This window comes from Mus musculus, chromosome 7 (assembly GCF_000001635.26).
Source record: "Mus musculus strain C57BL/6J chromosome 7, GRCm38.p6 C57BL/6J".
Classification (NCBI taxonomy): Eukaryota; Metazoa; Chordata; class Mammalia; order Rodentia; family Muridae; genus Mus; species Mus musculus.
The window spans coordinates 40,671,218-40,691,803 of record NC_000073.6 but is presented as its reverse complement, the minus strand read 5'-3'; the positions used below and the strand labels follow the sequence as shown (position 1 = coordinate 40,691,803).

At 44.1% G+C, this 20,586-nt stretch overlaps 1 long non-coding RNA gene across 1 annotated transcript; it reads right to left on the bottom strand.

Moving 5' to 3' along the window:
• Positions 1-543: 543 nt before the first annotated feature.
• On the bottom strand, positions 544-17,067 carry 4933402C06Rik (RIKEN cDNA 4933402C06 gene). The gene is made up of 4 exons (NR_045504.1): positions 16,833-17,067; positions 14,216-14,417; positions 8,543-8,750; positions 544-898 (listed from the first exon to the last, which is right to left on the bottom strand). It is a non-coding gene; the product is annotated as an RIKEN cDNA 4933402C06 gene (long non-coding RNA).
• Positions 17,068-20,586: the final 3,519 nt, after the last annotated feature.

Below are 20,586 nucleotides of genomic sequence, written 5' to 3'. Positions count from 1 at the left end.
CAATGGAAACTCCCTGAAATCTATGAGGGTGACCCTAGCTAAGTCTCCTCGTAATAGGAAAACCAGCAGTCTCACGTATCCCAAGTCCCTGAGTTCTCTCAGACAGTGAGCCACTAACCAAGCAGCGTGCACTAGCTGGTAGGAGGCTCCTAACACATACACAGCAGAGGACTGCCTAGTCTGGCCTCAGTGAGAGAAGACTCAATTAATCCTTGAGAGACTTGAGGCCCCATGAAGTGAGGAGGCCTTGTGGGGTTGGGGATGGGGTGGGGGTTGGGGATATACTCTTGGAGATGGAGGAGTGTGGTGGTGGGGGGAGAAGGAATGGGATGAGGAACTGTCAGAGGGCAGACCAGGAGGGGGATAATGACTGGACTGCAAAAGAGATTAAAGATAAATATGTTTAAAAATGTATATATTTATAGAGTATTTGCCATAGTGATAGCATAAATGGAACAATTAACTATTGTTAAAGATTAATTAAACTTATGATATATCTAAAAATATAAAAAGTAAATAAAAGAACAAATCAGGCTAGACATTGGCAAAAATGAACCTTGCTATTGTTTGTTTTTAGCCAAGAGACCTGTCCTCTTCTGGTTAGTTCAAAAACTTATAAAGCCCTTTCTCAGGGACTCATACTTCCTTCCCAACACAGAAGCGGGGCGTCCATCCAGGAGCAGTCTTTGCTCAGTCTGCTCACAGCATTTTCTCCTTGCTGGTGTGTCCAAATGCACAGTATCTTTTAGCTTTTCCAAGGCGTAGAGAGTGCATTCCAGTTTATTATACCATAGCTGGGCAGCGTGAGTTCCAACCATGGATTGTTCATGGGGGTTAGTTTTAAGTTGTATCATGAATCTTGACATTCAACTTCCTGCTTGTTTTACTCTGCGATCCTCTGGGGGAAAAAAAATACAGAATTTTGCATCCTCCTGTGTGCTGATCTGGGTGCTCAGACAAATGAACAGAATTAGGTAAGTAACTCCGTGGGTGATCCCTGCAGCATCCAGCACTAGAAAATTGGAAAAATGAATGCCTTAACATCTCTGTCTCTCTGTCTCTCTTAAACACACACACACACACACACACACACACACACACACACACACACACACAGACACACACACACACACACACACACACACACCTGAACCTTATTTGAGATGCTTTTGAAATGACAAAGAAAGAGAAAGTCAGTTTCTATTTTCTTCCTTTCTCCCCTGCTCCCTCCTTTTCTGCTTCCCTTCTTTCCCTCCTCTCTCTTCTTCTCCCCTCTCCTTTCCTCTCCTCTCCTCTCCTCTCCTCTCCTCTCCTCTCCTCTCCTCTCCTTTCCTCTCTGATCCTCTCGTCTCTGATCCTCTCCTCCCAACTCTCCTCTTTCTCTCTCTTGTGCCATTTCTTATTTCTTTCTTTACTAACCTGGAAACTGGGGACATTGATAGAAACACAGTGCTATTGCGCACTGCTCCTGTAGAGCTTTCTCATTCCTGGCCACTATAAAGTGTTTTGCATACATTAATGTGTTGTGAAAATTAAAGGAAGGAACCTACTTAGAAGAACTGAGAATAGTGTCTGTCATACAACAGACACCTCATAAATGTTAACTAACGAGACTGTGTATGTATTCAGAGTGGATGAGGTCATGTGCTGTCTCTGTTAGAGGCACTCACACCCAACACCCATCCTACCACACACACACACAGAGAGAGGGGGGGGGAGAGACACAGAGAGAGAGAGACAGAAAGAGAGAGAGAGACAGAGAGACAGAGAGACAGAGAGACAGACAGAGAGAGAGAAGGCTAGCTTAATTCATATGTGTGCTTAACTCTTTCTCAAATACACTCATTCTTTGATTACCCAGATGTGAATTCCTAATTCCTAGACGGTACAGAGTCTCTCTGTTTTCACTTGTTTTTAATGTTATTTATCTGGAGGTATGGGTCAAGGCAGCTCTTTGTTTCTCCAAGTTTCTTCTGTTCAGCACTCATATCTGCAACTCCTGGAGTTTGTCTCACGAAAGTGTTTTGGAAACAGGAGAGTCCACGGCTTGACTTGCTGACTGTGAGTGGGTTCATTGCTGTTTACTGCTGGTGGACTGTCTTCTCTTCAGCTTTCTGCTGGACAGTCAGGGAACACACCGTCCCCCGAGGTGTGCTGGAAGCAGGTGCTGGATTCGTTGCCTGCCATTTTACTCATCTGATGCAAACTGCAACCTAAGGGCCAAGCTCCTGGTCACAAGGAGAACTAACTAGAATGCTTAGTTATCGAGAGCCTCTGAGTGCTCAGGGTAGAACGCATGCAAATAAAGGTCCTTGTTAGTGTGAACATTTGCATGAAAGTCATGGCTACTGCAATGGATGTGGTAAGGACGCTGTGATCACTTAAGGTTGGAGTACTCGTATTCTCAAGCTGTGGGGAAAGGAATAACTTCTTAGATGGAGCCTCAAATCTCTAAGACTTGCCAGCATTATGTAACTAGCGGGGGATTGCTCAGAAATGACCCCTGACACTGATTTTAGGGATGGAGAACTGATAATTTTACCACCAGGCTGCCGTGGCTCAGCTAAACAGGGATCAAGAACCTCAAGAGGCTGAGAAAGAGTGAGTGAAGGGGTGCTTTGGGTTATGGCAGCCCATCTTCTCAACACCTTGCATGTAGTAGATTATCAAGAACATCTCTCTTCCCCCCCGGCCCCCAGACAGGGTTTCTCCATATAGCCCTGGCTGTCCTGGAACTCACTTTGTAGAACAGGCTGGCCTCAAACTCAGAAATCCGCCTGCCTCTGCCTCCCAAGTGCTGGGATTAAAGGCATGTGCCACCACCGCCCTGCTCTATCAAGAAGATCTCAATGCTCAGCCTGATTTTCTTCATGAACATCTCAGGGTGGGAGCCTTGGTTTTAGGTACCCACTTCTTCTCCAGCACAGAGGAGGCCTATCACTGAAGCAAGTTCCGCTTCTTTGGCCACTAGGTTTTTGGTGACAGCCAGCATGACGCTGAGCAGGGCAAAGAGCACACAGTTGCAAAAGCCAGATGGTTGTTTCTGAATCCAATTCCCGCTTGCTGCCAACCTGCTTTGAAATACAATCCATCACTCACCATGATAGATGCCTTTGAACTTAGGAACTCAGCTCTTGAGAAGCAGAGGAGGGAAATTAAATAGCAACTGCTCCTATTCCTTCAAGAAAGGTTCTACTGTGGCCCGGGGTGGTGACAACTTTGAAAATGGTGTCACAGCTCAAATTAGTGCTGAGCAGGCATGGGGCAGTGGAGTCTCCAGGGCCTACTGCTCTGATGCTTGGCTGAGGTAACCTGGGGCACAGTCACCCATACTTCCATCAACAATCCAGTGGACAGCTTAGGATTTAGTTAGAAAATCTAAAGGCTCCAAGGCCTCATGAAAGGACTTATGAAAGAGGTCATAGAGGAGTAGATGGGATGTGATGAGAAGATAGTAAGAGAGACAATGTAGAAGTCTAGAATGGCCAGATAGAAATGGCAGGAAAGGGGTCAGCATAGCCTGCCCAGCATGCCTGAGCTCTTGCAAGCATTTCACTTCTAGTCTTTCCCTCAGCAACGTGACAGAGGATGAGAAAGAATAAACACCTTATGAGAAGCAGCCAAAATGCAGTCAAGAAGGAAATGGAGGATAAGAGAACCTGGGTGGTCGTGAGCAGCACCACCTTGTTCAGTATGAGACATTCTGGGAAAGCACTAGTTAAGGACTCATGGAACCCAACTTGCATTCCATGCCCTCGAGGGTCAGAGTTTTGAAGTGAGTCTTGCTGATTGGCCGTGAGACTCATCTAGGAGATTCCAGATAGGGTTGGGGAGAGGGCTTAGCAGTTAAGAGCAGGTGCTGTTCTTATAGAAGACCAGAGTTATATCCCTGGCACCCATATCAAGGAGCTTACAACTATCTGCAACTCCAATTCAGTGGTTGATACCCTCTTTTGGACTGTGTAGGTACCTGCAACCACAGGGTGCACACACACACACACACACACACACACACACACACACACACAAATATAAATATATAGAAGATTCAAGCTGATTCCTACGGACATTCAGGGCAAAACTACTTACCTTTGATTGATTGGACGTGTCCCGTGTAAGATATATTCCATGGTCAAAACTGCTGTCCACAGTAGAAGCTTATGTGTCCTCTTCTGGCGTGTCAGAAGACATCTACAGTGTACTTAATTATAATAATAAATTTTTTTAAAAGTTCTATTTGGGGAAAACCACAAGAGGACTTCTTTTTGTATTTGTAGATCAATATGCACATTAACAGTGTCGTGACCAGATTCTTTCGCTATTTCTCTTATCACAGAAGCACAGGTTTGGTTGCTCACAGTTTTTCCTTTAGCAAACGCAAGTCCTTGTGAGCCCATGCAAAAGCAAAAACAAACAAAATGAAGAAGTAGGTTACTATAGAAGGGAATCCTAGGGAGCCTAGGACAGCTCTACCATGATGATGTCCCGGAGTCTAGGTTTGATCTCACCATTCGCCCACAAGCTTACTGGGCAACACTGCTATCACTGTTAATTCCTCTGTTCACCACTAGAGGGAGATAGCTAGCTTCCTCTAATTGGTCGAATTGGTCAGGTGTGCAGAAGGTCACAGGTATAGAGGGACCCAATAGGATGAACATTTGCACTGTGACTCCTGGAGAAACAAGATGGCAGCTCATTGGCTGGACAGACATCTCAAATGAGCCAATGGCAGTTTTTCTCTTGCACAAACAAAAGGTAGGGGTGGAATGAGTGAAATGAAGCCCTGGGTTTCCACCCTTGCCTGTTGTCTCATATTAGAATTTATCCAACCTTTTCTCAAATTTTTCTTTTCAGTTGGTGGTGAAACTTTTGCTTTCATTACATTGCTATGCCTCTGTTAGAGTGTTATTTTAATTTGTTCAATGTTGTGTGTGTGTGTGTGTGTGTGCGCGCGCGTATACCTACATACCCCTCTATCAGGTTATTCTATTTATTTGTTGATTAATCTATGTACACATTTATCTATTAATTACTTTACTTGTGTGCATGTGTGCAGAAGGGCTTGTAGTGGTCAAAGGATAGCTTAAGGGAGTTGATTCTTTCCTTTCACCATGGGTCATGTGGGTCAAATTCAGGCTGTCATATTTGGCAGCAAGTTCCTTTGCCCACTGAACCATATTGCTGGTCCTATATAAGGTTATTAATTCAGGCGTATTTTTGAGCACTTACCACCCTAGGCACCTCTGGTGGCTAATTTTGATTGTAAATCTGGAATCAACTAAATCCCAAGAAGCTGAGCATCGTTGTGAAGAATTTCTTTTGAGGGGGGAAGACCTACCTTAAGTCTTGATCTTATGAAGAGGGAGGACGCATTCTAAACATGGGCTATGCTTCCTGGTTGTAGCCCAAGTGGAAGAAGGAAATTTTTGCTTTTTGCCTGCTTGATCACACTCTCACTGGCAGGTTCATCTATCCTGTTGCTGAGGCAATCTTTCATTAGAGTTAGAACCTTCCTCTTCAGGATTTCCAGATACACTGAAGACAAGCAGCTCTTCAGAACTCAGCTGGGACTCTGGTACCAGATTGAGACTTTTGAGACACCCATTCCTGTAGACTAAACAACTACTGGATTCTTGACCTTTCTGTTGGGAGAGAGTGGTTGTTCAGCCACCATGGCCACAGCCTGAAATCCACTATAGTAAATCCCCCTTAATAAACACACAGAGACACACAGAGACACAGACACAGACACAGACACAGACACACAGACACACACAGACACACACACACACACAGACACACACACACACACAGACACACACACAGACACACACACAGACACAGACAGACAGACAGACACAGAGAGAGAGAGAGAGAGAGAGAGAGAGAGAGAGAGAGAGAGAGAGAGCTGCATGTTTGAATGCACATGCACATACACGCAGGCACACATACAGACACATGTACGCACACGTGCACACATGTCCATTCTATCAGTTATATTCCTTTAAAGAACCCTGAATAACACAGTAGAATCTGGGGTGACAGTAGACTGCAGTGAACAACTTAGGGACATTGTAAGCCATGGCAAGGGAGAGTCTGAGAGTAAGGCAGCATCTGGGATTATTCTACATGGTTATCAGCACCATGTAGCAGAGACACAGTGTGATAGAGAGGGTCTGGGGTGTGGAGTGGCTGCAGATGAAGCAGGCAGAGGTAGCTTTGCTGAGAGTGACAGAAGTAAAAATACTTCTTCTTGGAGTCATTTAACCAAGAACGAGTCCAGATTTGAATTATTTACTTCATGCTCAGTGTCTTCTATACCTCAGCTTAACATCAAATTTTGATTCAAACTAGGCAGTTTAATTTTGATATATTTTTCAAATAGAAAATTAACTTTATGGTACAGAAATAGCAGCACAATCAGGGAACACCTATGGGGACAGATCTGGGGAAGTGAAAAGAGAGGCTGATCAGAGTGAACTGGGGAGTGACATCAGCTGAGCAATCTGTTCCAAAAGTTAAACCCTTGGCCTTCCTCTGGAAGCACCTGGGATGCTGTATTCAAGCTGAGTCTCAGCTCAACGTCAAATTTTGGTTCAAACTAGGCAGTTTCATTTTTGATATATTTTTCAAATAAGAAATTAACTTTATGGTACATTTGGTAAGTGTTGACAAATACATGTCCCCCTCATCTGGGACAGAATGTGTTTTCATCACTTCTAAAACACCAGCATGTATTTCTGCAGCCAATGTCACCCTCCCCAATCCCATTCACACTGAAGCATTTATATTCTTTCTCATTTCCATTGTTCATATATTTAATCAATTCGTTGAGTTACAAGCTGCATGGATGGTTGATATTTTGAGAAATCATGACACCCAACCCCTGGTAACATATGTACACTTATGACAATTGTATAATGGTTGCATTATTCTGCAATGGTTGGTATATTTCTTTTAATCACTCTAGTGCCTATTAGGGAATTATTTCACTCCCAAAACATCTTCACCTGGCTTTGATATCAAGTATTTCTTGTCTTAAAAAGCTGAGCTGGAATGCCTTTCCATCTTGTGTAGAATATAAAGTTGACCTTCCTTCTTCTTAAAGCAATGTATGTATGTACGTATGTACGTATGTATGCATCTATCTACCTGAATGTATATGCACTGCATGAATGCAGTCCTAACGTGGTCATAAAACAATATCAGATTCCTTTGGAATTGGAGTTAGAGGCTTTTGTGAGCCACCCAGTGTGGGTGCTGGGAACCAAACTCAGGTCTTCTCCAAGAATAGCAAGTGCTCTTAACTGATGAGTTATCTCTCCTGGCCCATGACATGTTCTTTAAAACATTTGACAGAGCACGTGGAAAGCACCTGGGTCTGACTCCATCCTTATAGTGAAACCAATCCCTTTACTCTTCCCTTTAGCCCCTCCTCCCCTTTTGTGGTGCTAGGGTTCAAACCCAGAGTCTTGTACGTGCTAGGCAAGTACTGTACTACACTTAGCTGAGAGGATTATAATATATTAGTGATTAACTACAAGTTAGCAATAATGTATCAGTGTTGCAGTAAGGAAAGAAGTAAAAGTACTTCGTCCTGGAGTTATTTAACCAAGAATGAGTCAGGATTTGAATTTTCTACTTCATGCTCTCAGTGTCTTTTGTACTCTGTCTGTCTCTCATGACTGGGAATCCATCCATACCTGAAGGCTCTTGTGAATCTATCCTTGTCAACCCCCCCCCCCCGTGTGTGTGTGTGTGTGTGTGTGTGTACCTAACACAGGGCTTTGCTCTGTATTTATTGAACAAAATAGAAATCACGTGGGGAGAAGGAATGAGCTAGTTTACAGAAATCTTTAACAGAGTTCTACAAGGGATTAAGCAGCTGACTGCAACTGATTTTAACTGACCCAGACAACAAACATCATTGTTTATCAAGCAAGAACCATAAATGGATGCTGTCAACTTTTATGGTAGATTTTAGGAAGTTGCTTTCAACTTCGGTATTTGCTGCTCTCAGCAAATGATATACATGAATTATTCTGGGTCAGGGGCATGGAAGAATACATAACTTAAGATCAAAGCCATGCCTTAGTATAGGCGGCAAAAACTGATTACATGGAAAATCCAAGGCAAATAAGGTTGATTGTTACATTGTCACTTAAAAGCAGGTTAGACAAACAGGCAAAGGGCACAGGAGGAGAGCAGTCTTAAGTGACCCCAAGGTCTATTATTAACTTTGGCTGTGAGGAGCAGCAAAAGTCCCATTCTTTTAGAATATAGGAACTATTTTCAGAACACCTTATTGACACACCTCAACTTTGGACTTTGGCCTTACTCTTGAACCTGGGCAAGCCTGGACTTGTGATCTTTCTGCCTCACTGTCCCTGACACCAGAGTGCTTGAGGTCATGCAGACAGATAGGTTTTCCATGCAGACAGGTCTGCTGCTCTCCTCCTGGCACAGGTGAGCCCAACTTAGCTGGCCCTGGGTCTCACAGGGTGAGCAAGGCACTGGGCTAGGGGACAGCAGCTGCACTTACAGCTAAATAACTTTTGTTGGTTTGTCTTTTCTTTTTTCACATAGGTCACTGGACATTGCAGGTTCCTCCACGGGCATGAGTGGTTCCAAAGCTAAAAAAGTTGCAGACCCAGAGGAATTCTGGGAGAGCCAAGCTTCAGCAGTGCTCTGGGGCATGACAGGGCAGGGTGCTACAGAAAGTGTGTCTGTGACCACTGCTGGCACCAAACCTGAAATAAAAAAAAAAATAATCTCAACAGGGACCCAGATTTGGATGCCTCTGGCATTTGTTATGATTTATGTTCTTGTTCTAGTTACTAATTTTCATGCAAAATCTTGTTTGTCTAAAATTGTAGTCCTCCTCCTTCTAGTGGATCCCTAGAGTGTGAAGGTGATGCCTCTGACCCTGGATCTTCCCAAGCAGACCCTACAGCCCAACCCTTAACATCCTTCCCAGGCCCTTTCTAGTCCTCAACATGGTCTGCTCTCTATGCCCATATAGACCCCAGTGTACCCCCAGGCCTTCTCTACCTTTGACATACCCCACAAGCTCTCCATAGTCCTTACCATGCATCCCAGGTCCCCCAGCTTTCAAAATGCCTTCAACAGGCTCTCTAGCCCTCAGCATGCCCTCCAGGCCCTCTTAGCCTTCAGCAAAGCTTATAAGCTCTCCCTAGTCTTCAGCATTTCCCCTAAAGCCATTCAAGACCTCAGCATATCCCCACTAGACCCTCCAGCTCTCTACATGCCCCAGGCCCTCCCCAGCCCTCAGTTTTCTCTCACTAGGCCCTGTCCAGAGCCATTAGCATACACTTCCCAGCCCTCAGTGTGACTTCACCTGTTCTCAGTCTGTTCCCTAAGTGCTCCTAGCCTTCATTACATCCTCACCAAGCAACCCCCCCCCCAAGCTCTCAACATGCCTGCAGGTTCTCCCCATATCTCAGTCTGTCAATCAGGTGTGCCGAGGCCCTCATGTTATCAGAGTTCGTGGTCCCATGGGTACAAATACCGTTTTAACCTTAAAAAGCTTTTCCTTCAATGCCTTCCATGTTGTGTGGCCCACCCTGAAGGCCTGGTTTGATGATGGTGAGGGGTATGTCTGAGCTGAGGCAGTGAACCTCCTGTTTGCTGGAGACCTGAAGTGGAAGGATATTGCTGAGAGTGGTTAGAGAAGGCTGTCTGTAGGAGGTGGGGCTGGAGTTTAGACTGGAGGGGAACACTGGAAGAGGGAGGAACAGGCACTCACACAGCAGTGAAGAGTCCTAAGGAGATCCCTTCTCAGAAGAGAGGCAGGTCCCCAGACTATAGTATGACAGATGAGAGATGGCTATCCTGGGCCCCCTGCCCCCTCTAGCTAAGCTATTTTTCATGTTATTTTAAGTCTACACACAGAAGGATCAATTCAAACAGCACAAAAGTTAGGTCTCTTACCTTGCTTGGTTCCCCCTCTACACACACACACACACACACACACACACCTGCTCTGGGGCTCAGCATCAGCTTGCTGTTCAGTGTAGGGGTATTTCGAATTGATGTCCACACCATATTGGGTCTTCTTACCCCAACAGTGGCACAGTTTGCTTACCTATAGAATCCACAGGCCCAGGTAGCCCTGTCCCACTTGATGACATCGTGTGCAGCACGTGACCTGGCCAAGATGTATGGCTACAGGGCCTCAGTTTCCTCAGCTGCAAGATGTAATCATTCCTTTCTTTGACATGGCTTTGTGACTCGTAAAGAGCATGTGTGTAAAACCACATTGCTCAGCAAGATACAGAGAGCACACATCCCTGTGGTGGCTACCAGTGTCCAGCCAGTGAGTCAGGAGACCTAGAGGACAAGAAACTTGCCCATCCTTAAGACAGAATAGCCAGCCCATGTGTCAGTCTCATCTCAGCCCTGAACCTGCCCTCTTCCTCTGGAGTCTTCTCTGCTCCTCCACAGACTTGAGTGGAGGGAGTGCCAGCTAAATGCCACCCAGGAAGTGGGCCACCTTTTTGTTTGCTTAAATGCTTAGATTGGACTCTGCTCAAGCACGAGGGTAGCTGGTAAGCACACTTCTCTGGCTCTGCCCAGTGGTTACCCGCCCCCCCCCCATGCTAGACCACCCTCCGCTGATGGCTTTGTGTAGAAACAGCACCATGCTGGGATCTCGTGTGGAGATGAAAATTAAGGGATAAATACACAGGTTTAATAATATTCTGTCATCCTGACAGGCTCTACTGCTCGACTGTGATATTTTAATCCACTTTGCATGCTTTCGACATTAGAACTTCTAACAAAGTTTGGCCAGGAAGATAATATCATTATATAACAGCCTTGTACTGTGTCTGTGATTCTAAACACAAATTTATTTGCTTTTATCACTCTGGACTAAAGAGAAAGAAAATGAACCATTAGAGCGAAGGCTTCTATTATCCCCCCTCTAATTCTCCCATGGATGCCTCCTCTTTGCCTTTCATCTCCTGCTCGCACTCTCCGGCAGAGCTCCACTATCTGCTCCAGCGCTGCCTCCGAGGTTAATATTTCAATTCCGTCCTTCCGCCTTAGCCGCGCAGATGAATTAAACCGGTGCCGGCAGGAAGAGTGAATTAAATAAACTGTAAAATAAAACCACCACCTCCCCTCCTCTGCTGTGCTGTATCCCAATTCAATTCTCAAATGGAGGCTACAGGGCTTCACAAATCGCCTCCTTTAACTACTTCTAGACAGAAGTTCAGGTGGTTGAGACTGTTTCCAGTCTCCTGTCATTTGGATCCCAACCTTGTGGTAGGTTCTGTCCTCTCTGGGGCTAGAGATAGTGTGGCACCCCTATCCCAATATGATGAGATTGATGGCAACTTCTGAGTGGCAGAACAGGAGGCTAGCTGAGGCAATGTCCCACAGAAAGAGAGAAAGTGTCACTAAATGCCTTTTAGGACTCTGAAAGTTTGGAGTTCCTCCCTGTGAACCAGGAAGCCAATGGGAACATTCAGCAAGAGAAATGGCTAGTGGAAGCACAGAAGGGAGACAGGAGTGGCAATCCAGGGGAAATGAGTGGCAGTTGCACACAGTGTGTGTGTTTGTGTGTGTGCGTGCACCACCAATTCTGGGGAGAATGAATGAGAGTTGTAGGCAGTAGGTGGCACACACTGCAATCCCGGCAGTTTTCAAAGCTGGGCAGGAGGAACAGGGGTTCGAGTGAAGCCTGGACTATGTGGAACGACCCTGCTCAAATCCAAATGGCAACAAAGAATGATGGCTGGGTCTGGGTCTGATATGAGAACAAAAGAGGAGAGCAGGGAGGAGCAGGTTCAGGGTATGTGGAGGAGGAAGACACCCGAGCTGTGTGGCGGGGTCTTCATTCTATCACTACATTTCCTGCCTCTCCCACAACAGAGAAATGGATTCTGTTGAAAAGGTCCATGGCTGTGCTCTGCAGGGACACTCACCTCATCCCCATATATAGAATAGGTTCCAGTAGACTGAGGATTCATCACTCAGAACTAGGTGGGGGGTGAGGCTGCAGGGTGGAGAGAGTGTAGATAGAACACAATGGAATGAAATGTGTCCTGGTGCGTTGTCTAGGTATGTGACTGGGGAGACCACTTGTCAGCTGGACACACAGGTTCCTGAATCTTAGCATCTTGGATTCGGGTTCAGAGGCACAGCCTGAGACAGCACACCTCTCCCTAACATCCCAACACTGGACACTCATTTGGGTTTTATAGCAGCTCCACTTGCTAGAAAGTTGTGGCTGACAGGTACCTACAGGTTTGCTGTCCACCAAACCTCAGATGTAAAGTGCCTTCTTTCTTGGAACACAGCTCAGTTCCAAGGAGGAGCTAACTATGGCCTGACGTTTTAAATTGAAGGGTTCCTGTTAACCCTGAACAGACTCCACCTAGGTTTTTTTTTTTGTTTTGTTTTGTTTTTTCATTTTTGTTTTTGTTTTGTTTTTAGCTCAATGGCCCAGTATCTGGGCTAGCTGAGAAGGGAGCCAGCAGGTTCAGTGGTTAACTGAGAAGACAGCCCAATGCAAAGTATGATGGGCTTCTTGGGTTGAGGCCTGATTTTTTTAAAAATGATGTTGAGAACCTGAATATTATCTGGCAGTTTTGCTGGGATTTACTACGGACTAGTTCAGACACCTTTCATGGGGGAGGGCTGGTTTGGGCCCTAGGACCTCCATTTATCCTGTGACCCCCATAGAGTCATTCACTGACCTTCAGGACAGAAGCTTATATTGGCACTGGGTCTTTATCCTGGGTAAGAACGCTACCCTCCTTTTCCTCCTCCCAGGCAACCCACTGCACAGGCACTCAAAGTCAGTAGCCCCACCACTCTTCTGCCCATTTCGCAGGACACAGCAACAGTCAGGTGGCTCACCCTACTTGAATGTGATGTTATGGTTTTCAGGGGGGCTTGGGCAAGGGCATGAGGTTCACTCCAAATGAGCTGAGGTGGGGATGGGAGGATTCAGGAACCAGGAACATCATGGCTGCATGAAAGAGAAGTCTGTTCAAATGTGATCCTGATCCTGGATCGAGCTGTGCACGAAGTTGAAGTCTCCCTATCTCCTTTATATGTGCCATCAATTAAAGCGTCATGGCAGCTGTAGTTTATTTTGACTTTCTGTCTCTTAGAATCAAAGAATAACCTGGCTGATTGGGGGACCGCTTCTTTGCTCAGAACAGGATGAAAATAGATGTGGAAGAGCTACAGACTGCCAACAAGGATGCTGAGCAGGAAACTCACCATCCATTTCTCTCCCTATGCCTGTGTGGAGCATCTAAGCCTATGAAAGCTGACCTGCTATTAGTGAGGTATCCTCAGTGCTCTAGCTATGTTCGGGGCACTTTACTAAGTGTTCACTCACAGTACTTCAGAATCCTCCCCAACTGTTTGAGACTCTGTTGCACTTTGCCTACACTCACAAGATTCTCTCTAACTAAAGGACTAGATTCAAGACTGACCCCAAACAGGGATGTGTGGCTGTGAGGCTTGCTGGCATTGAGGTGGGAGGCCAAGGCTGACCTGAGGAAGTCCCCTCAGGGAGTCTGTTCCTCACCTGCATGGCTCTCATGGGATTTTGGGTTCTGCTAGGGGGGAATTTTGTAGCTGTCACTGGGTGGAATAGTAAAAAGAATGTGGGGGAGATCACACCATTAAATATTAATTTATTTTCTTTGTTTTAATTAGATTCTTTCCCCTTATAGGCAGGTAGAAGGACAGAGCCTTCAGAGGCCTCTTTGTTGTGTTTAAAAACCTCTCACTCAATCAGTGCAATAATTAAGAAGCACTGTTTTGTTTTCTTTCTTTCTTTTTCTCCTAGCAAAAGGAGCTAATTATTTCAGCCTTGTGCTGATTGATCCATTTTTATGAGCAGTTTTAAAAACCTTAAAGTTTTATTTTGTGAGTCATTTCAAAGCAGACCAGGGTGAGTCATGCTTAGCAACTGGGGACAGCCACAATTGCTGAATGGCTGGGAAGTGTCCCAAAGTCCAAAGGTCAGTTCCAGACTTACACTTCACAGGGTCCTTTTGGCGTTAACCACACACAGCTAACTCTTTAGGGAAGAAGCCATGAGAATTTTAACTGATTTTGGACACAAGCCTGAACTGTGTCCTCCAAGTCCTAACCCACCCCAAGGCCAGCGGGCAACTGTCTGTCTGTCTGTCTGTCTGTCTGTCAGCATCTACTCAGTGACACCTACCATTTCTTCGCCACTTAAAAAGCTTTTCTTGGCTTCACCAGTCAGGCCACTCCTGTAAACCCGAGGATGTTGACTGGATGCTCTTCCTGCCCTCTGGCTGAGCAGAGGGTGACCTGCTATCTTTCGGGTACATTGTCTTGTCATCCACTCCTAACTTATGGTAGGTGGCACACATGCTGGGAAGAGAGGAAGTGGGGGAACCCTGGAGAAAGGGAAGACAGAACAAGACTCTGAACTGATGGATATTTTAAAATAAAGTAGTTGAGTGGAGAAATACCTCCTTGGAATCTCCCTTATCCAAGGTGGGCCCAGGAATAAAGGAGTCCTTGCTGGGAGAACCATGGCCGTGAAGATCCAAGCAGAGGCAAAGGGGTCCCAGGTGCTCCCAGTTCAGGTTTTGATATGGAATGTTTTCCCAAAAGGCTCATGGCTTGAAGTCTTGATTCCTGATGTGGTGTTTGGAGATAGGACCTTGAGGAAATATCTGAATCATGAGATCCCTGGATTATCCCATGGGCAGATTAATAATTTGGTGGCATTCCTGAAAGGTTATATACATTTCTAGAGGTCTGGCCTAGAGGAGGAAGGGGATAGCTGGTGCATGTCCTTTGGGGCTCTCTCCTGTCTCTTTCTCTGTTTCTTAGCCACTGGAGGTGGGTATCTTTTTATCACATACTCCTTAGGGCATTTTGCCTTACTTCAGCCCAAAATCAATGGGTTGGCCCAAATAAATGATCCCTCCATTCCAGTTAGTTCTTTCATGTATATACTACAGAAATGAAAAAACTCATAAACATGTTCCCCATTGGAGTAAAAGGGTCAGAGATGTGAAACAGGGAACTAGTGAGATGTAGAATACTGTAAGTGGGAAGAGGAGAATGAAGACCTAAGAGAGACAGAGAGGAGTTCAAGTGAGCAGTCAAACCTGGCTTGGTTATGGGCAAGACAAATTCACTCCCCAGTGCTAAATGATCTGTGACCCGCCAGTGCTTTTCAGTACAAGTAGAAGGTTTTCAGGTCTATGGAGATGGGAAGTGCTGCTCAATTTTAAAGTAGTCCAAGCCAGACGCCACATGTAAATAAACCTGACATCTTGTTCTTTAGCCTCTTGTGGTCACTATATCTGTGAGGTCCCGTACGTATGGTGAATAGTTTTATTTGTCAACTTGATATAACCTAGAATCACATAAAAAGTGTATCAGTGAGAGATAGTCCACACTGGATTAGTTTGTCAGTAGTCTGCCTGTAGAGGATTATCTTAATTAAGTTCATGGATTTGGGAAGATCCATCCCAATGTCAGTGGCACCATTGCCTAGGCAAGGGTTCTTGAATGAGAGAAGAAAAAGTGAGTACAAGTAGGCAAGCAGGCAAGCAGGCCAGCAGGCAGGCAGGCAGGCAGGCAGGCAGGCAGGCAGGCAGGCAGGCAGGCAGGCAGGCAGGTAAGCAAGCAGTATGCATGCATTTATTTCTCTCTACTCTTGACCACTCTTTGCAATTCTGCCACTACTGTCCTTTGCCCCTATGAAGGTCTGTAACATGGAATTATAACCTGAGTAAACCCTGCTTCTCTAAGCTGCTTTTGTCAGGGTATTTTTATCACAGCAGCAGAAACAAAATTAGGACAGTGAGTTAAACTCTAGCTTTCTTGATACTGGTTTATGTAAGTCTTCACCATTTTATTTTAACCCTGTTGATCTCCACTTTGTTGTCTGTGAGGTAGATCTAAAAGCAATTTCTTCCTTTACAGGTCAGTGGGACAGTTAACACACAAATGCACAAAGCACTTAAAACAGGACATACCAAATAAAAAGCCAGGTATCTCCACATCTTCTCTTATTCTAGTCAAAGTGACTGCACAGAAGTATAAAAAGGTTTAAACTATTTCTAGGAGTTCTGCCAGATAAAATATAGGACTCTCAGTTTAAGCTGAACTTCAGATAACAACAAATAATTTGAAATTACAATTTCAATAAGCCTCCTGAATTTTCAGCTGTTAAATTCATCGACCTAATTCCTGCCCTGACTCTAAGCTTCCATGACTAGAAATTTATTCTAAGATAATTGTAAATACAGAAAAACAGTTGTGAAAGAAAATTTCCTTGGAGATTCTGACAATACACATTAAAAGTTGTGTGCAAACAATGTTCGCAAAAATCATTAAATAAATTAATTACTGAACTAAAAATTAAGTATCTATTAATAGCATAGAGCCATTTAAGAATGCTATGTCTAAAATACACATAAAAATAAGGGTAATGAAAGTAAGAGAAAAATGAGGGGATAGATTAGATGAACAGTAGATGGAGAGATAGCTCAGTAGTTAGGCACACTTGCCACTCTATCAGAAAACCAAGGTTTGATTTCTAGCCCCAACAGGGTGGCTCACAACCACCTGTAACTCCAGCTCCAGGGGTACCCAATGGCCTTTGGATCTACTGAACACACTCAAACGAGGTGACTTGAAGGAAAAAGTTGGGTTTAAGAAGTAAATGAAAAGCAGTTCTGAATCTGCAGCAATTAGACATCAACTGCCCGAATCGCCTCATATTTGGGATAATCCCTGATCTGTAGCGCCCTGGGCACATATCTGAATGGTTTGAGAGACTAGATGCTCACCTCCTTCATCAGCATTTCTGTTGGCCTGATCTGTTAGTCAACTTCCTGTCACAGTGATAAAAAAATACCCAATCCACTTCTCTGAGTAAACATTTTGGCTTATGTTTTTTAGAGGTTTTAGTCCATGGTTGTTTGGTTTCATTGGCTTTTCTTCTGTGGTGAAGCATGAAATTTCATGGTGGGAGTGTGTAGTAGAGACAAGCTCCTGATAGCCAGGAATCGTGGAAAGGCACATGAAAAAGACTTGACAAAAGGTGTGCCCTAGTGACCTTCCATTATGTCTCAGTCTCCAATTGCTCCTCCTACCAGTCCATGTGGCTATGATATCATGAATGGGTTCAGAACTCCCATGACCCAATCAGCTCCCAGCAGCCCTCCTCTGGGTTAAGCCTTTTGTTGCCAAGCCTTCAGGGAATACTTCATACCCAAGCCACACACTTGACAAAAGCTAGTCCAGTGCCGAGGGTAGGAGATGGCGAAATGAGTCTAGAGTAATTTAAAGCTGTACACACTAACTGGGTATCTGTCTGTCTCTCTGTCTGTCTGTCTGTCTTTTTCTCTGTCTCTTCATCTGTTCCTTCTTTTTTTCGCTCACTTTAATTGACAGTCTTCTTTGAAAAAGTTCAAAATTTTCCCTGCTGAGACCTTGCCTAATGAAGTATTTCATGGTATTCTCGCCTTTTTAAAAGAATGAGGGAAGACATTTATTAAATTAATTTTGGCTTTAATGTATTTTCTCCATATTTCATGCTGTGGTCACAACTGTTCCTGAAAATGACTTTTTCCACGATGCCTGATTTGCTTTTAATTGCCTCTGTCCCTTAGTTTGGTTCCCTGCTACACTGATTATATTTGTTTTGGACTTGAAGAGCAGAGATGTACCAGGTAAAGGCTTCACCCTCTGGAGAGGTGAGGAAAGGCTGTGACTTGAATAGGAGGCACCACGTGTGGCTGTTGCATAAACAACTTAGTTCTCCCACTTCTCAAACAACATGGACTAGATTTAGAATGTTCTCAGAAAGAAACTGTGCCTTCCACTGATACTTTTCTAAGGCTGATTAACATTTCAAAGGTTGTGGACAATTTGGAATGTTGTAAGTCTAGAGCCAAATTATTTCCAGCCAATCCTTAGCCCTTTTTATTGACATTTATCACCATCCTCTGAACCCAGCCATTAGCCTAATCATTTTGAGTGTTCAGACTCAGGCTCCCACTCACTGAAAGACTGAGAATGCCAAAGGCAGAGCCTGAGGCCCACAGCAGAGATTCCCCCTCTCGCCTTTAATCTGCTTACCAATGTATTTAACAAGTGCCTTGATTTATGTCTTTCTTTTTTATATTACTCTTAAAAACTTCATCAAACTGTTACAAATTGGATCATGGGACTTTTAGGTAGCCTAAATCTGTGTCCATTGCTCATATTTTGCCCCAGAATAAGCCAAGATTACTTTTATCCTGTTTGAGTTGGTAACTGTGTTCAATAACACACAGGATCTCAAATGTTCCCCATTTTGGAAACCCAAATGGGTTTGCCCTTGATTTATGAAGTCATTACGGGAGCTCATGCCTATTTCAAGGGTCAAAGAAGAGACTTGACAAACATTTTCCAGCGACAGCCACTCCTGTGGGCATGTGTTTCCTCCACCTTAAACACTGGTCATCCATGTCAATGGAGTCTCCCTCAGAGAAGAAAGCCCAGTCCTCAAACATATTTATGTTTTAAATACTTGTGCTTTTAGAAGAGAAGTGTGCAACAGTAGTGTATGTGGGTAATCTCAGTATTTGAGTGGCTGATACAGGAGGTTTTCAATATCCAAGCCAGTCTGAGTTACATAGCAAGTTCCAGACCAGTCCGGTCACATACAAAACCCTAAGCTTGTCTGAGTTATATAGTAAAACCTTGAGGCAAAAAGTCCAAACCAAACAAAACCTCAAATCTAAGCAACCCAAGTTAAGCAAAGAATAATCAACCAACCAGCAAATGAAAACAAGACAAAACAAAAGAGTAACAAAATCCCATTAATAAACTGAAACAAAAATAAATGAACAAAAGAACCAAACCACAAAAGAAAAATATACAGTAATCCATATTTGTTATAGAACAAAGAGGAACAAAAAGTGTGTGTGTGTGTGTGTGTGTGTGTGTGTGTGTGTGTGCGCGGGTGTGTGCGTGCACATGCTCACAAGCTTGTATTTACCTTTTACTAACACTCTTATACCCTAAGTGACCAACATCTAGAAGGACAGGAGGGGTTAGCTAGGGGTTAGATACAGTGAAAGAGAATCTGGAAGCCAGAGTACTACCTGCCCAGTCATCTTCACCAAACACAATGTCTCCCAAATCTTAGGGTTCCTCATCTAACTCTAAGAGCAGCCTTACAGAGAATGGAGCAGCTGAGCGCTCCTCAGTCATGTGACCTAGGCTCTTCAATTAAAACCACAACCCTGAAAAGTCTTCTGAGAAATCTGAGCCCTGTTTCTGTGGGTTGTGCAGTTGAAGGTGACCCTCCCACCACCTGGCCAAATGGCAGATGTGAGGAACCCCCCCCCCACCCCCCCCATTCAAGAAAGGAGAGCTGGGAGCTAGTTGCAGTCTGGGCTTTTCTGTTTCATGACCCAAAGCATCCCTTTTTAACAATTCCTATTGACAGTGCAGAATAATATTCTGTAGGAAATATGAGGTGAGGATGGAAGGCCACTTGCTTATCAGAGTAGACACAGGGCACTTTTAGGAAAAAAAAAAAGCAATTTTTTTAAAATCTTCCTAACTCTGTGATTACTGGAAAAAACTGCAGTAGGGAACTTTTTCCCCCTAAAGATTTCTAATCTGTGTTCTCTGTAGTTCAGGAACATTCTCTGGAAGGTTTCATTCTTCTGAAATCTGTCACCATTCACTTTTGGCTAAAATGTGTGATCTAGTTGGTTAGCGTCTACTTTTAGTGGGAAAGATTCCACATCCTGTAGTTTGGTGCAATGTTGTAAAAAAATATCAAGTAGGTGAGCCGAGTTGGTAATGTTTTCCAGAGAGCCCACATTTTCAATGTTTTCTTTTCTACCATTTTGTATTTATTGAAAAAGGTATCATAATCTCTCACAATGCTGGCTTTATGTAATTTTATTTTAATTTCACCTATTTTTCATGTGTATGTGTGTTTGAGGTACTCTGTTACACTGTGTTGGTTTTAAAAATAATTTGTGATGTCAGCATTATTATTAGTGTTGCTGTTGCTGTTGTTGAGACAAGGGTCTTTCTACATAGCCCTGGGTGTCCTGGAACTCACTATATAAACCAGCCCAACTGAACTCACAGATGTCCACTTACATCTGCCTCCCAAGTGCTGGAATTAAAGGTATTCACCACTGCACCTGGTGGTGATTTATTATTATTATTATTAGTAGTAGTAGTATTAGCATTAGTATTATTATATAGAATTATTTATTTATTTTATGTATATGAGTACTCTGTAGCTGTTTTCAGACATACCAGAAGAGGGCGTCAGATCTCATTAGAGATGGTTGTGAGCCACCATGTGGTTGCTGGGAATTGAACTCAGGACCTATGGAAGAGCGTCAGTGCTCTTAACCACTGAGCCATCTCTCCAGCCCCTGATTATTTTTTAAAAGGTGTATTTTATTTTCATTTTATATGAATGGGTTTATTACCGCCTCCTATGTCTAAACACCACACATGTGCAGTTCCCGAAGAGGCCAGAAGAGGGAGTCATAACATCTGGAACTAGAGTTACAGTCTATT